Here is a 17899-nt window from a genome sequence, read left to right as displayed (position 1 = left end):
GAGCACAAGAGGACAGGGCTGGTGCCCGGCCCAACTCACCCTGGGGCTTTATTTTCCATACAATTTCATTCAGTCCCAATATTTCCTATCACCACTTAGGCTTCCAACATCACAGTAAGGATACCAGAACCCTAGAACTCCACGATCCATGACCAGTTCTCTTGGGGTTCAAATCTGCTCCTGATATCAGCTCCCACTGGTTGAGTCCTTTAGCCCTTTCAGGGGCTTTTGGCGGGGGGGTCTTTTTCGGGAGCCACTTTACGTATTTCGAGTACAAAGCAAATTAAAGCTGGGTACTGGTTATAAAGGCATAGGAGGGCCGGAGGAGCAAAGGGGAGCAGAGAACTGTTACTTAGGGATGAGGAAGCTGCAGCTAACCCTGGACTGGAGTCACAACCCACCAACAATGCCAGTGGCACCACCACTGCCTGCGGTCAGTGGCCTCAGCAGCCCACTGCTGCTGCTCGAGGCCCTGCCAGGAGCAGACAGATGTGCGTTTCCTGACTCCTGGTTTCCCACCAATGGATCCTAGTGGCAGACCCCAACAGGAAGCCAGAGGTAGCAACGGACTCTAGGAAAAGGAATTCTCAGGGTTCTAGTGCTTGTATACAGAGGAGACTATAGAAGGATCAGCTGGAAGCCGACAGCCAACGGACACACTGGACAGCTGCCCGCATGGATGCTATATTTCAGCCGATAGATACTGCCCGTGTGGATGCTATCATTCCACCCATTTACAGATCAGATAACTGAGACTGAACTCACACAACGGATAAGTGGCAAAACCAGGATATAGATTTTACCAGCATCTGACTCTTGATTTCGACTCAGGTCATGATCTCATGCTTCATGACTTTAAGCCCCATATTGGGCTCCACACTGACAGCACAGAGCCAGCTTGGGATTCTCCCTCCCTCTCTCTTTGCCCCTCCCTTGCTCTCTCTCTCTTGCTGTCTCTCTCTCTCTCTCTCTCTCTCAAAATAAATAAATAAACTTAAAACAACAACAACTCAGTTCTACCGGGCTCCAAAGCCAGTTTAGCCTCTATGCTGTCCCGCTTAGCCAAATCACATCTGCGTTAGGAATGAAGAGGTTTCTGGGCAATCACTAGAAGGTGAGTTTCTCAGAGGCAGGACATGTGCCCTACACATTGAACCAGTTAGCATTTGCTACATGAGAAATAACGTCAAAACTCAGAGGCTCAAAACATAAAGTTTTATTTTTGCTCAGGTGTCTAGAGGTGAGCTGAGCGGTCCCGCTGCTCTTGACGGAGCTTCCTGATGAGTCTGTGGTCAGCTGTGGTAACCGGAGGCCATGCTGCTGACCGAGGCTGGCCTTGCTCATGTGTTCTGGAATCAGCTGGCTGTCACCTGGTCTGGAATGGCTTTAGCTTGGACAGATGCACTCTTCTCCACTAGGAGACTGTGTGCACATGGCAAGGGCACTGTTCCAAGAAAGAGAACAGACCACCACAGTCACTCTGTAAAAGGCACAGGCACAGGGAAGTCATACTTGGGACCACAGAGGCAATGGCTCCCCCTGCCCCTGGAGTCCCTCCCAGCACCCCCACAGGGCCTGCCAGGCTGTCTCCTGAAGACAGAGACCTTGTCCACTTTACCCACTGCTCTAACAGGGACACGTGTTGGGGCTGGATGTTTGAGCGTGCCCCGCACTTGAAGCAAACAGCCAAGGGAAAGAAAGCGTGCTGTCCGTGCCTGCAGTGTCCCTCTCCTGGAACTAAGTCTCCCGGAGAACCAGGTGCAGGAGGGTGGTTAGCAGCTGCTTCTGCGGGATGATGATTTGAAAAATTCCTCAAACTTAATATCACCATGGACTCCAGGATCTGAAAAACTCTCCCCGGCCTCCAAGAGGAGAAAGTCTCTCACCGCATGCCTCCCTTTGTTACTGGAGTGGTAATGTTTGGGGAGAACAGAGCAGACGAAGCACGTCACCTTTCTTTCCATGACATAGAGCGTCTAAGAATGTGCGGTTGCCCCAGCCGGGGGGTGACGGCTGACACCCTCCCACCCCCCACCCCGTGCTGCTCAGAGGGCTCGCTGGTGAGGCAGCAGGGGGCTCTCACGGGCGCTGGCAGATGAGGCCCCCAGCTCCCCACCCGACTGTGGATGCGGGGGTAGCTGCATGCCTCCAGATGGACAGCTCCCTGCCACGGTCTGCAAATACACACGCACACACGTGCACGCACATGCACGTCCTGAAATCAGCACGTCTGTGAGGCCACCCGGACTGCATCTCAGCCCACATCCCTGCAGTCAGGGGACACTGCTGGCACATGAAGACTGGGGAGGGCCCAGCCAAAGAACCCACGTTGGAGGCTGAGTTCCTGCATCTCCATTTCTGGTTTTCTGGTTTTGCATGCACCGCACCGCCCCCCCCCCCGCCCCCCGCCAATCCACACCAAGCTCGGGTTCACCCCCTGGTATGGATGCTTCTCCCCAGATCTCAGTTCCCCATCTCCCCAACCTTGTCCCTGGGGCCGTTTTCATTTCTACCAGCCATTCCATCCTCAGCTAGCATGCCCCCAGGGCCTCCCATCTAGAAGACAGAGCTATCCCTATAGTTAAGCATTCAGGACCTGCTAGGGTGGCTTTCTCGGGGCGGGGGGGGGGGGGGGGGGGGGCATTTGTGCAGTAAAAGGTAGAGCCCTCCTGTGGGCTGGGGGAGGGGATTGTCGCCTCTGTCGCCAGGGTAGTTTGCAAAGAGATGGAAATGTCCTGTATTTCAGTTATGGTGGTAGTTACCCAAATGTAAACAGTTGTCGTAACTCATTACCCTGTAGGTCAAAAAACGGTGAATTTTGATATGTATAAGGTATATCTCAATAAATATAACTATACCCATACCTACACCTACACCTATACCTATCTATGTCCTATTGATTGTGTTTCTCTGGAAAACCCTGACCAATACACCAACATGAGGGAGTAAGGAGAGAAGCAAGAGGGCACCAAAAATGTCACTTCCAGCCTAAGATGCTCAGAATAAATGCAGGATCCCAGGAGAAGAGGATAGAACAGAGAGGAAAAGGGAAAACCACAGGAGAGGGGGCTCCAGACACCCAAGAAAGAGAGTCAAGATTGCCTAAAAAGCCATATGAGGGAAAGAAGAAATGTTGTGACTTTCTCTGGACCCCCGAGCAGTTACGATAGCTGTGTTCTGTGCTAGTGAGACCTTTGCAGCCAGGGTGGGTGTGATAGAGGGCTGCTGCTTAGCCCAAGGTGAGGTAAGTCAAGGAGTTCATCACTGTCACACCGAAAAAGACTGAAGGTGAATTCCGGAACTCTGGCAGAATCCCTATCAGAAATAGAGGCAAGGGCTCCCCCCATACTACATTAGTTACCTCAGTTTTGGAAAATCTGGCAACTATGTATGTGACAAAACATGTAACAAACATATGAGAAAATATGTTTTGTCACATACATAGTTGCCAAATTGCTGGGGGGCCGCAATTGCACTCCTGGTTACAAACTCATGAGAGATCAATGCCTATGTCTGCCAGTGGGCAGGCAAAAAAGACATTCTTAGCAGCATCATTTGTTATACCCCACCCTCAACCTGGAAACAATCCAGCTGTCTATCAACAGCACAATGGTTTAATAAATCGTGGCATATTCACACAATAGACTACAACACAGCAATGAAAAAGAACTACGAGGATTTGCATGACGTAGATAAATCTCATAGACAGGTGTTGAGCAAAAGAAGCTAGACATAAGAGTACATGCTTACAATTTCATTTACATGAACCTCAGAAATGGAAATTAATCTCTGATGATAAAAGTGCAAATAAATAGTCACCTTTGTGGCGCGACAAGAAGGGGCAGAAGAGAGATTTCTAGGGGTTCATCATGTTCCATTCTTGCTTTGGGTGCTGGTCACATGAAAGTATTTACATATAAAAATTCATCAACCTGTAAATTTTTGCGTGGTTGGCTTTTGTTTTTGTGTTATATTCTGCTGTTTATTATAAGCTTCTATCGCAGTTGGATAAAGCTAGGACCAAACAAACTGGTTCTGAGGCATTCGTAGTTCAAGCCAAAACAAGAAGCATTTGAATTTCATTTGGAGAAGATTGCCTATTTAAAGAAGCTTGGGCATTTTATTTTATATTTTTTTAAGTTTTTATTTAAATTACAGTTAACATACAGTGTAATATTAGTTTCACATCAACCTATACATTTAAAGTGTGTATACCTTGTGCATATTATATTTTAATAAGAAATGTATATGATATGTGCAACTATACGCATAGAGAGAGAGAGAGAGAGCGCACATGTGCAAGAATGTGCCAGGAACTAGGGATCTGACACTTGAAAAATTGCACAATCCATGCCCTTCTGGATTTTAGAGGAGTGAGTAGAGGGAAAGACATTAAGCAAATAATCACCCAAAGGGATAAAGAAAAACAAACTGTGGTAAGTACTATAAAAGGCAAGTGGGGAGACTGTAACATGAGGTCTGATTCAGACCTAACATCTAAGAAGGCTTCTCTGAGGAATGAGGCTTCAGCCGACATCCGCAGAGTGGGCAGAAGTCAACCCAGAAGCCTTCGGGCAGAGGAAGGAGGACAGCAAAGGTTCTGAGCAAGACGGGCTTGGCCCTTAGGAGGGACGGACAGACACGGAGGAGAACAGCAAGTGAGAAACACCAGTGCACAGCCGGACCAGAAAGGTGGCACATCAGGGAAGTTTCAGGGGACCATGTGAAGGATTTTGGATTTATTGTGACTGTGGTGGGGAGCCACTGGATTCTTTTGCACAGGCAGCAACACAATCTAACTTATGTTTGTTAGCAGCATCTGCCATTTGTGCATAACAAAGATGGCCAAGGGGCAAAAGAATGCACGGGGAGGCTACTAAGAGGCAGCTGCAGTGGACAGACTACAGGGATGGTGATGCGAGAATGGATCATTGACTTCACTTACTGAAATGGGAGTCTAGCAGCAGCTCAGTGAAAAAGCAGAAGAAGGATTATATTAAGCATAAGCAAAAACAACAAATAAAACCTTCAGTGGCCGACAATTATCCTTGTACTTTTATCCACGACGTTTATCAATACCCCTTCCTTCAACAATATCACATTCAAAATTAGCCCCTAAGGACTCTTTAAATTCCAGATCTCAATATTTTTCTGAATCACGTTTGGCCATGAGCAGTCAGGCACAGCTTGGGGCCCATCAGGGATGGTGATCATCCTAATACCTAACATCTATGGAGCCCTCACCATTCTCAGTGTCTATGTGGATGAGTTGCTTAGTCCCCACAACAACTCTTAGGTAGGCGCTGTTATTTTCCCTGTGTAAAGTTGAGGACGGGGAGGCAGAGATAAGTGTCCCCAATTCCCTAGCTACTGAAAGGCAGGTAGTATGGTGCCAGACCTGTGTTTTAACAATAGGCTCTCGTCCTTCTCGTGATCGACACTTTGGTCTTGACCTTTTTGGAACCTTTAGCTAACAGAGTAATTTCCAGGCATATCAAAGAATGCTGGAGTTGGTTTGCATTTCCGATTCGGCTAAATTAATTGTCTTGTTTTTTCCTTCCTTGAAGGGTACATTCCTGGAAGTTAAATGGCTTCCCTTGAAAGTCAGCTGGAAACTTTTGACAGCTAGACGCTGGGTACTTGATGCTCTTCATGACACGTGAGTCAGTCGAGTCAGTCACACCAGCCACTGTTGGCTTTGAGAAGTCTATGCTGAATTCCAAAACATTTGGCAATTTCAGCGGTATTAATGGCATTTCCTGAAAAATGATGGAAAACCTGTGAATTCAGCAAGTTCTTATTTCGATGTTTAATCCTATTATAACTTTTTTGAAGAAGCTTCATGAAGGGGACAAGATTAAGTAATGGTTAACTCTGTAAGGTGCTACCCAAGTAAGTCACCCAGCCGAAGTGGCAATCAGATGAATGCAGGCGGGTTGCACCATGCGCTGGAGATGAATTCCTCATCACCACTGATTCCAGTGCTGGGCAGCTGACAAGTTTCTTTTGACATCTATTGTAAGACGCATCCCTTTTTCATGAGAACATAAAACATGTGAAGTGCTGAATTTCAGATTGAGGGAAATAGGGTATTCTGAAACTAGAATCCCCCTTTTTTCTAGGTAAGAAGCCAGTCTCCTAACATTACAGGAATCTGACCGCTTCAGCCCTCTACACTGGCTTTTTTGCATCCTATTCTAGACTTTCAAACACTTTCACCCTCGTGTGCCTCTAAATACATCAACTGTAAGGTAAATGCATTCTAAATATCTTCTGAAGGCTGTAGCTTCTGGTATGGATGTGAGCAGGTTACTCTGAGTTCAGTTTCTCCTCCAAAAAAAAAGGAATATAATAATATCTACCTCCAGGCGTTTTAAGGGATAAAATAAGAGAATACATAGCAGCAAGTTAACATAGAGTCTTGCACCCAGTGGTTTAGCCAAGGATGTTAGCTGCTATTATTACTATTAATATTACAGTTAGTTAATATGGACACTAATTAATATTAATATCATCATCATAGTAGGTCTCTTATCTCTTATTAACAATTGGTTAATTGAAAATTAACCTTAGTCAATCGGTTAAATGAAAAGTTCAAATCAATGGAGCGCCTGGGTGGTTCTGCCAGTTAAGCGTCCGACTTTTGATTTTGGTTCAGGTCATGATCTCACAGTTTGTGGGTTGGAGCTCTGCATCAGCTCTGTGCTGACAGCATGGAGCCTGCTTGAGATTCTCTCTTCCTCTCCCTCTGCCCCTCTACAACTCACGTGCGCTCTTGTTCTCTCTCTCTCTCTCAGTATAAGTAAATAAACATTTTAAAGGTCAAATCAAGTGAGAAATTAATAATAACAATAAAGATATTCAAACATCTAATTCTACCTACATTGAGTGGCTTGCAACACACCATTTATGCCAAGAAAAAACTATAAAATCCAATTAAATTACAAACACAAAACTGTGTGAAGGCACTTGACAGTTGCTGAGGCAGCCAGCACAGGAGAAGTCAAGATCTTGGAGAGAAGGTAACCACAGTCAGGGGAGCCAACAATCCCTCTCTCTTTCGCTGCCTGGCATTTCCAAGGTGTCTAGTCAGAGGACAGTTGCCAAGGGCAGAAATGCCAGGAAAGTTTTCAAGAATCTCACAGAGCTGGGGAGATAAAAAGTTATAGTTCATGGCTTCCCAGGCAGCGAAGAATTGAATGTCCAAGATCTCTGAGAGAAGAAAGGCATAGAGAAGTAAGCCCAACACTCTTTTAGCTTAAAGCTTTTGCACAGAGCAGAAGCGTAGGAAGTAGAGCAAAAATATGCTAAAAAATTTAACCCAAGATTCTGTTGACTGTTTAAGATTCTAATACTAAAGCTGAATAAACAAGGATTTTTGTTTTGTTTGTATTTAAAGTTCATTATTGAAGAGGACTGGAGTAGAATTCCAGCGTTCATGTTCTTAACCACTAGGCTGTGTGAACTTGGTGACCTACATTTTAATCTTGATCTCTTTAGCACATTTTAGTTTAACTGTATTTTTAGGAACCAAAAAATTCTGGAATTTGCCTGAAATAGTAATATATCTAATTTAAAAATTAAACCTGTAATTAAAAAACTTCCCCAGAAAGTCTCCAGGCCCAGATGACTTCACTGGTGAATTCTTCTAAATATTTGAAGGAGAAATAACACTAATCTTAAACATCTCTTCCAAATAAAAGCAAAAAAAGAAAACACTTTGCAACTTGTCTTATCATGCCAGCAGAATCTTAAAAACAAACCTTACAAGAACACTATAAGAACTAAAAATTACAGGTCAATCTTTCTCATAAACATAGATAGAAAAATTGTAACCAAATGTCATCTAACCATATATAAAAAGAATGGTATGTGGCAACCAAGTTGGGTTTATTCCAGTAATGCAAGGTTGGTTTTATGTTCAAAATTAATCAATGTAATTTACCAATTAATTTGATATAGGACAAAAATCATAGGATTGTCTCAATAAATGAGTAAAAAGCATTTATAAAGCCAACATCCATTCATGATTTTTAAAAATCTTGGCAAATTTAGCCTCAAGTGAAAAGAACTTTTTTAATCTGATAAGTACATATTTTTTTAAAAAGCTACAGAAAACATACTTAACAATGGAATATTGAAAGTGTCCATCTGAGATCAAGAGTAAGACGAGAGTATCCACTACCAGAATTCTGGTCAACATTGTCCTGGAAGTCATGGAAAAATATATATAAATAAATAAAAGGAAAAAAAATAAATGAAAGGTATAGGGATCAGAAAAAAAAATATTGTCCTTATTTATACATGATTGTGTACATAGAAAAGCCAAAAGATTCTCCAGACAAATCATTAAATTAATAAGGGAAGCTAGCAAGGGTTAGCAGATATAACATCAATATATTTAAAAAATAATATTGGATATGCTATCAGTAAATCATTATAAATGAAAAGTTTAAAGCTACTTTATACAATAGCATCAAAAAATACCAACTACTTACAATTAAAACAAAATATGTCTAACTTTTACACTAAAAACTGAAAAGTCTTACTGAGAGAAATTTTACAAGACCTAAATAAATAGAAAGAATCTGCTATATTGTCATGGAGAAGAAGACTTCATAATTTAAAAGTGTCAGTTATTCCCAAATTGATCTATAGGTTCAGTGAAATTCCTAGTGAAGAGGTGTATTTGTGAGAGAGAGAGAGAGAGAGAGAGAGAGACAGAATTGACCTGTTCTTCTAACGTGTATGTGAGAAAGGCCAAGAATAGCCAACATAACACTGAAAAATAAGAAAAAATATTGGAAGACTTGCATTACCAGATATCAAGTCTTATAAAGCTACAGTGATTAAGACAGTGTGCCATTGTTGAAAGGGTGGACAAATAAACATACAGAATTGAACAGAGATTCCAGAAACAAAGATAAAAATGCATGGAGTAAGGAAAGTATGGTCTCTTTAATAAATGGGGCTTGGTCATTAGAAACCCATATAAAAACATAAAGCAAGCATCCTCAACCTACCTCACACTACACACAAAAATCAATTCCAGGTGTCTTATATGAAAGGTAAAATGATAAAGCTTTTAGGGGATAACCTTGGAGAATATTCTTATGATCATAAACAGAACCATAAGGGAAAAGATGACCAGTTGTACCATGATAACATCAAGAACGTTTGAGTTTCAAAGACAGTCCTGAGAGAATGGAAATATAAGCCACAGAGTGGACGAAGATATTTGTGATATGTATATTCAATGAAGGACTCAAATCCAGAATACACACAAAGAGAAAAACTGTCTATAAATCTCTAAGAAAAATGTAGACATTCCAAGAGAAAAATAGAAAAATGACATGAATAGCCAGCCACTTCATTAAAAAGAATATTCCAAATGCCAATGATCATTTTGAAAATGGGATCATCTTCATGGGAAATGCAAAATAAAACCACAATAAGACACCTAGCACTGAGATCTTGGTTTCTAAATTCTATTCTCCAATAAAAGGGATCAAAGCTTCTTGGAGAAATGGACAATTCTAAGGCTGGAGCAGGGAAAATACAGTATGAACCAGAAGTGACTTTAAGTACCAGAAAGTTAAAAAAAAAAAATGCTTAAAAAACAAAGGGGTGGGGGACGTGTTAAAGGGACTTTGAAGCCAGCCTGAAGGAGTTCCCAGTGGCCAATGTTGGAAAAATTTGAGCCACAAGTAAGTCACTATAGTACTGGATTATAACCCAAAGTACAAAACTAATATACATGAGTCCATACTGATATGAATGAATGAACAAATGCATGAGGAAGATAAAAGTAAAACTTAATTCTCCCTTCCCACCCACCTTGATGGTGGCTGGACCTAGTGCTTCACTTTCAAACTTTAGAATAGAGAAAGAAATAATGGGGACTTTGCAGTAGAGAAACCCGGAAAAGACTATCTCAATCAAGTGATGAAGGTTAACCTCATCAGTGATGTCATGTAGTTGGTATGTAGTCTTTAATTATGGTGTAATGAGAAGAACATTTCGCCTCTGTGCTATTCTTTCCAAAAATCTTTAACCCTATTCTAGTAATGACATCAGACAGACCTGGATTAGTGGATATGCTACAGGATACCTTGCCAGTATTTCTCAACACCATCAAGGTCATAAAAACAAAGGAAGACTGGAAGACTGTAGCAGACCAGAGGGGGCTGGGGAGACATGACAAGTAAATGCAATGCGGTTCCCTGGAATGGCTCCTGGAACAGAAAGAAGAAAATAATGGAAAAACTGATGAAATCCAAATAAAGTCTGGAGTTTACTTAATAGTAATGTACCAATGACAGTTTCTTAGCTTTGCCCAATACATTATAGTAATGTAAGATGCTAACAATGGAGAAAACCGGGTGAGGTCAACATGGGAACTCTGTGTACTATCTTTGCCATTTTTTTTTTGTAAATCTAAAATTACTCCACAATAAAAGATGTACTAAAAACAAACAATAAGATAATACATCACCCCCACATGAATAGCTAAAATTAGAAACAACAGTGGCACAGACAGCACCAAATATTTGCAAGGATGTTGGAAACACTGGGACTTTCATACTCTACAGAGGAAAAGCGTAAACAAACACAACCACTTTGGAAAATCCATGTAGTATCTACAAAACCTGAATACAAAGACAACTTAGGGCCCAGCAATTTTCCTTCTAGAAAGATGCTCAAAAGATGGGGCCCCAGGGTGGCTCAGTCTGTTAAGCGTCTGACTCTTGATTTCAGCTCAGGTCATGATCTCACAGTTTGTGAGTTTGAGCCCTGCATCAGACTCTGAGCTGACAGTGCAGAGCCTGCTTGAGATTCTCTCTCTCCCTCTCTCTCTGACCCTCCCCTGCTGGAACTCTTTCTCTCTCTCAAAATAAATAAATAAACATTAAAAAAAATGCATGTATATGTTCATCACAAGGCTTGTATAAAAATGTATATAGCAGAACCGTTCACAACAACAAGACATTGGAGACAACACTAATATCCCCCAATAATCAAATGGGTAGATAAACAGAGTTATCAACCACTTCCAAAGCAACATTGAACTCAGATGGACTGCTACCCAGATGTGGTCGTATTTTGCTAGGGGTTACTTACATCTCTTTTTGGCTACCATTTATTGAGTGCTTACTGGGTACCACTATAGCTCATGGAATACTACATAAGACTGACCAAATTACTGCTACACTGAACAACATGGGTGGATTTTGCAAACATAATGCCAAACAAAGGAATTCAAGCCCAAAACACAAAACAAAAACATTTAGCTTGATTTATAAAATAGGAAAACGTAACCAATGCTGATAGAAGTCAGAGTAGCCATCACATTTGAGGCAAGAGTGTGCGATGATTGGAATAAGACACGAAGAAAGATTTTGGGGGTGGGGGCAAAGTTCTGTTTCCTGATCTGGTTGCCGGTTACCCTGAGCGTTAGCTTTGTGAAAATATATCCTGCTACACTGTTAGATGGGTGCTCTTTTCTCTATGTATGTTACACTTCAATAAAAACTTTTCTTAAAGCTAAAGAATGATACATAATACTTCAAACCTGTTTAATTTTAACTTAAAGCATATAAATGCACATTCATTCACCACTCTTTTGATGTGGAGCCAAGGTTTTTCTTTGAGAACGGGTCTGCTGACTGGAACTTCTTGTCATCTTTCTTACATAAACCACACCCATCATGCATCATCTACGGTTTCCAGCGTCAGCTGCTTTGAAGCAGAGAGAGACCTTAAAGACCCTTGTAAAGCAATCGGAGTGCAGAATCTTGCTAGAATTTTATGATTTCCCCAATTCTTTCATTGTTTCAACCACACCCAACTCCACGGCAATTTTTTTTTCAATTCTCCTGAGTAAGTCTTTTCAAACCTTTCGATTCAGCATTCATAGAAACATTTCTCCTTTTGTTTTTCACACTTATTTTATTTTTGTGGCTAGTATTGCATTAAGTGACTAACGGGAAAGGCTGCAGGAAAGATTTGGAACCAAGCACAAATGATCCTTGATAAACATACAATTCTAAACGACAGGAGGCATATGTCGGTGTCCTGCAGAGATGCCCACATTTACAGGCACTTTCCATGATGTGGGCACACCCTCACCAATGTGTTTTATAGAGGAAATCCAGAGCTTCAGTTAAATCCCTATGTCTGTCAAGTGGGCAGGTCCCTCATGCCATTACATATGCCCCTAATCTCCCAGCTGCTACCACTGGTCATTTTTGGATCATCTTTCACATGGGCCATTTGGAGACCCCTTAATTTCCATACAGGTACCTTTTTTTCCCCCTAAGGTACAAAGCATGCACCTGTATCCTGCTTAAAACTCTTTAATGTAGAGTCCTTGGTGTATATCGGGTGCTCAGTAAATAGATGTTGAGTGAGCAAATGACTAAACACATGGATACATGAGTTTTCAGCTCCTCCAGGACAAAGGTCCAGCCGATTCTGCAAGCCCTGCCTGGTCAGATCCTGCTCCCCTTCCCATCCTTATCTTCCATCTCCTCCAGTGCACCCTGTGCCACAACACCAGCGAGCATCTCGTGATTGCCAACCATGGGCTACTGCACACGCTGGTCCTTTGCTGGACGTGCTCTTTTCTGTTGCCTTCCATGAAGGTGCCTGTGTAAGTCTCAGCCATTCCCACCTCCTCAAAACTGTCCCTGATACATCCTGGCAGAGTGCAATACCTCTGAACTCCTGCTTTATAGATCCTGCTACTATCATTCCTTGCACTATGCCTGTCTCTCCCAGAGACAGTGCAACAGAGAGACTTGAGGGCTGTAATTTAGCCTCTTTATTTTGTTTCCTAGTCCCAACGTCTAGCTCAGCCTTGGCACAGAGTTGGTGCCCAACACGGGCAGGAAAGCAGGAGTCTACTGGCCTGAGTTCAAATGCTGGCTCTGCCACTTGATAGCTCTGGAGCCTCGGGCAGATTCCTTCTCTACCACTCAGCTTCTTATAAAATAGGAGCAGTGATGTCTACCTCTCAGTGTTCCTATAAAGACCGAACAAGATCTCCTATGTAAAGAGCCTGGATCACAAAAAATACTCAATAAACAGAACCTAAAAACCCATGGCCATCTCCACTCTCAAGGTCTAGCCACCTGCCCGTCTATGTTCACCCAGATCAAATGGAAGTCTGGATGTGATGAGAACCCCCATATCTGCACAGGCAGGGTGGGGGGCACTCAATAAATATTTGCTGAGCAAATGAATGATGCTCTTCTGCCCCTCATCCCTTCCCTTTGTCCTGCTCTACTCTTTGCCCTTACCATCACTTTACACATCTAGGCTCTAGCTCTGTGAGTAATTTGAAATTAAAATCCCAAAGTTATTTTTCATAAGCAAGAACAGTCACTCTTGGGTCTGCTGGCACAGTATCCTGACAGGGGGCTGGCAACAGCCAGTTCACAGTGAGCCCTGCCAGGGGGCTGTGCACATGCTTCTAAGAATAACTCAGTGTCCAAGAATTCCGCCTGTTCTATCACAAGCTGGGGCCGGCAGGCAGCTGGTTTGCATTAGCGCTGAGAGCGACGCTATTCCACTTTGCTATAGTGAGACTGAGGCACCTCCTTCCCCTCTTCTGCTCCCACTCCAGGCTGCCATTGAGCAGGCAGAGTCTTCATTCAGCAGGCTTGAAAGCACCCAGAAGGGGTCTGCTTAGAGGTAAACTGCAGAGTAGATGAAGTTTGCCTTCTGGGTTCTTTCATCTCACATCTGGGTCATACATCACATTTCCATGTGGGTGTCATCCTGAGTCCTCCAAATCTCCATTCAAATCTCCCCTCACAAGAGCAGCTGATGCCTGGGACCATTCCTGACCCTCTCTTCATTCATTCATTCATTCATTCATTCATTCATTCATTCATTCGTTCATTCATCTCTACACTGATGACTGAATAGTAAAGCTAAAGGGGACCTAGGAGCTCACTTAGGGAGGCAGATTGGTCTATAGTGGTTCTCAGGGTAGAAGGGCAGTACCTTCTCCTAGCGGCATTAGGAAATGTCTAAGAGCACTTATTTTGGGGGTGTCACAAAGAGAAAGGGCCCTATTGACATATAGTGGGCAAGAACTAAGGACACAAAATACCCTGAAATTCACAAAACATTCCCACATGCTGAAGAATTGTCCCTCCAAAAACGTCAATAGTGTCCCCCTGGAGAAACACTGCTGGAATGAGCTGTGTCACCCGACACCCATCCTTTCCACTCCTGCTCCAGAGCATGTCAGTGATGAGCACAGGCTTCCTCATCCTTGGCCTCTCCATGTCTTGTCTTCAAACAATTGAAATAGATTTGTTTTATGGAAAATGACAGAAGAAGACAAGGGCCATAGAGTCAAAAAGACCAGGACAAACGTTCTGTTTCTGCCACTCCAGCTGTGGAACCCCAAGCAGAGTGAATGATTCTCAGAGCCCCAAACTCATCTATGTAATGCTTCCCACAGTATCTATGGTGATAAGGTGACTGTGAGAATGGCCATCATTTTGCACAATTCCTAGAGGTGAGAAACACGGCTCAGCATTAAGAACTAATTAAGAGGACTCACACAGAGGACTGGGTGCACCACAGGCATTTAACATACTGTACATATTACATGTCAGGTGGCTTGTACTGTAATAAAAACTCCACGAATGCCTGTCCCGTTCTCTCCCACCCTCCTCCCGTAGAAGGCATATGACTCGCTGAAGTCATCTGTGGTTCACTGGATAGGGCTCATAAAAAAGACATAGTTCCTACTTTCATAGAATTTAAAAATTAGAGGTTCTGGTAAGACCTCCAGGTATGTATGTATATATACATACACACATTTATGCATATGACAGTGAGACAGATATAAAATATATTAAACCATAAAGATTTTCAACCTACCCCTTCCGCACCCTACCTCCCACTATCCTAAAAGAAATAATCCTTTGATCATTTGGCCCATTACCAGGTCTTTGTCATGCTGACAGAGGGGGTAGACAGAGGATAGTAGAAGCCATATTGTTCTAAATAAGGCCGGATAAAGCAGAAGGAGAGGCAGGGTGCGGAAGAAGACATGACAGAAGTGTACAAGAAGGGGAGAAAATGAGAAACAGCTTGCTGGAGGAGTGGACTCTGGGGCAAGAGATCCTGTCCAGGTGGTTTGGGGATTATCAAGGTGTTGGGGTTCTTCACTATACAGAGACTGTAATCGGAGTAGCCCTAGTGAGAGCCCCTGAGATATGGTTATGATGGGCTAGAACTCTCAAAAACTCTTCCAGAAAATTTCTACAGAGGCTTTGCATAGTCACCACGTCCACATTCTTGCTTCCCTTCATCCATGCTTTCAGCTTCACACCACGTCAGCCCAGATCTAAAACCCAGCTTTCTCCTCAATTCTCTCCAAACCCTTCTTGCTCAAAGTTCCAAGAGAGGGGTGACTTCCCTACAGGTGTGGAGGAAGCAGGTTCAACATCAACATAGCACCAACAATGTCAGGGCGAGCATCAGACACTCCTCTTTTTTAAAGTCCCTTGGGGTGCCTGGGTGGCGCAGTCGGTTAAGCGTCCGACTTCAGCCAGGTCACGATCTCGCGGTGCGTGAGTTCGAGCCCCGCGTCAGGCTCTGGGCTGATGGCTCAGAGCCTGGAGCCTGTTTCTGATTCTGTGTCTCCCTCTCTCTCTGCCCCTCCCCCGTTCATGCTCTGTCTCTCTCTGTCCCAAAAATAAACAAACGTTGAAAAAAAATTTTTTTAAATAATAAAATAAAATAAAGTCCCTTGCTGCCCACCAGAGAGAAGTGCTTTTCACTGCTCAGGGGCCCTGCCATGATGGATCTCATGGATTCCTCCCTCTCTTCCCATTCCTTCCCATTACCTCTCTTGTCTTCCCTGCCCCTCCCTCTCAGAAGCAGGAAACAAATGCCTCTCTTTTCTTCTCCGGGCAACCTCAGCTGTCCCTTTGCATGCCCAAGAGCTCACCAAAACCCCTGCCTTTTGGGATGCCTGTCTCCTTAATGGACAAATCAAGGTGTTTTACTCAAAGTTGTTCCCTTCCTACAAGAATGAAGTCAGATCATAGACATTTCACCTCATTTTTCCTCTCTGCAACTTAAATAACAAATCCAAATTGTTGAGAGACATGAAGTCTTATGGAAATCCAGGGGGCTGGGCTGAGAGGATTTCCTGAATAAGACTGACTTTAAGTAGACATTTGAAGGATAGATGGGATTTGGAGAGAACTGGAGAGAGAATCTAGTGGTATCACAACATAAGTAAAAATGTGGAGGCTGAATTGGCACAGAATATACAAAGGCGGGGGCGGGAGGCGGGGGGGGGGGTAAGGGGGGGAGGAACTTGTTCAAGCTGAAGCCAACAATGCATTGGCTGGTAATGAAGGATAAAAATATGAGCACTAAGGTGAAATCATGATTGGTGGACTCTGAGTGTGTCGGGTTAAGAATATGACCAAAACCTGATCTCTCCTTTGGGACAGGCTAATCCATTTTGGGGGATTTTTTTCTTTAGAAAACCATATCAATGACCCTTTTAGATATGCAAAAGTAAAGCAAGAACATCTTGGAGGAAGACAGAATTCAACAGAGTAAATACATCTAATTCAGACAAACGAGCTGAATAGCCTGTTTTGTTAAGCCCAGAGCCTCCCAGAGCTATGTCTCTGTGAACGCTATTGCTTTTGGGGGATGGAAAAGTTTCTTTTCCGTGTGGATTTTTATCTACCACACAGCTGAACATTTTTTTATTCTTTCGGAGTTGGTGTTTTCTCCTTCATACAGTTGTTTGCAGAAGGATCAGAATTCAAATGGACAAGTTCTGAGAAGGAACTGGCCAGTGTGCCTTCTGTCCCCTTCACAGAGGACAAGCAACAGGGGAAAGAGATTGGATTGTCTTTGGTGCAGCTCAACAAAAATCTCACATAAGGTCCATCAAAACAGCCTGATTTTACAGTGCTTACTATAATAACATTGAACTTATAAAACAATTCATCCTAAGAAGAGACTGCGGTATTCATTTATTTTAATATTTGAAGTCTCTTCATAAAAATTACTTTATTAATCTTTTGATAAAAGGATTCCTGTAGTCTACAACTATGATTTTTCCTTAACCATCACCCATGCCCTTTGATTCTGGGACCAGCACTCTAGGTTTCCCTTAAGCCAGCCCTCTTTCCCTCTCAGGCACTTGGTTTAGGTGCAAATGTGGCCCTGCCTCCAAGATACAGGGGGGCAACAGCAGCATTACCACTCAGGGAATGTCATTTATTGACTTGGCAGTCTGTCCTCACCACCCGATCTGAAGTAGAAACTTAATCACTTATATTTGTTTCTCTCTGTTTTAATTTTCTGCACAGCATTTTCTCATTATGTGATGTCTTCTTGTTTACTCATTTTTCTGTGGTGTGTGTGTATTTCCCACTTCTGGAATGAATGCAGGGATATTGTATGTCCTCTCCATACTATTTCCCCAGCAACGTAAAATGCTCCTAGAACACAGAAAACAATCCATGTTTTTGTTTAAATGGTTTAACAAACAATGAACCAATGAAATGGCTCAGCAATGGAAATGTAACATAAATGGGTCTAAAAGTTAATTCTGGAAATGTTGTTGGCATGACCAAGGAACAGTCATTCAATTTCGAGGCTATATACCTAGAGCTACCAGAGGTCACTTCAAGGGTTAAGCCTTCCACCCTAAGAATGAAGTCAATACCAAAGAAGATAGAATCAGAGATGTAGAGAAGCAGCTTCCCGATGAAACACGTGAGCACCTGGATCTAGCTTTGCCTGACCTCAGTTAATTCTGGATGTTTCACTACTGGGACTCTCAGCTCTCAGACTACAGGTATGCTTGCTGAGCTCTGCAACAGAGCCAGAATCAGTTCTA

This window comes from Lynx rufus, unplaced genomic scaffold, assembly GCF_022079265.1.
Source record: "Lynx rufus isolate CCGP_SWC_20201006 ecotype Redwood Valley unplaced genomic scaffold, mLynRuf1.p SCAF_7, whole genome shotgun sequence".
NCBI classification, from domain to species: domain Eukaryota; kingdom Metazoa; phylum Chordata; class Mammalia; order Carnivora; family Felidae; genus Lynx; species Lynx rufus.
This window is presented reverse-complemented; position numbering follows the sequence as displayed.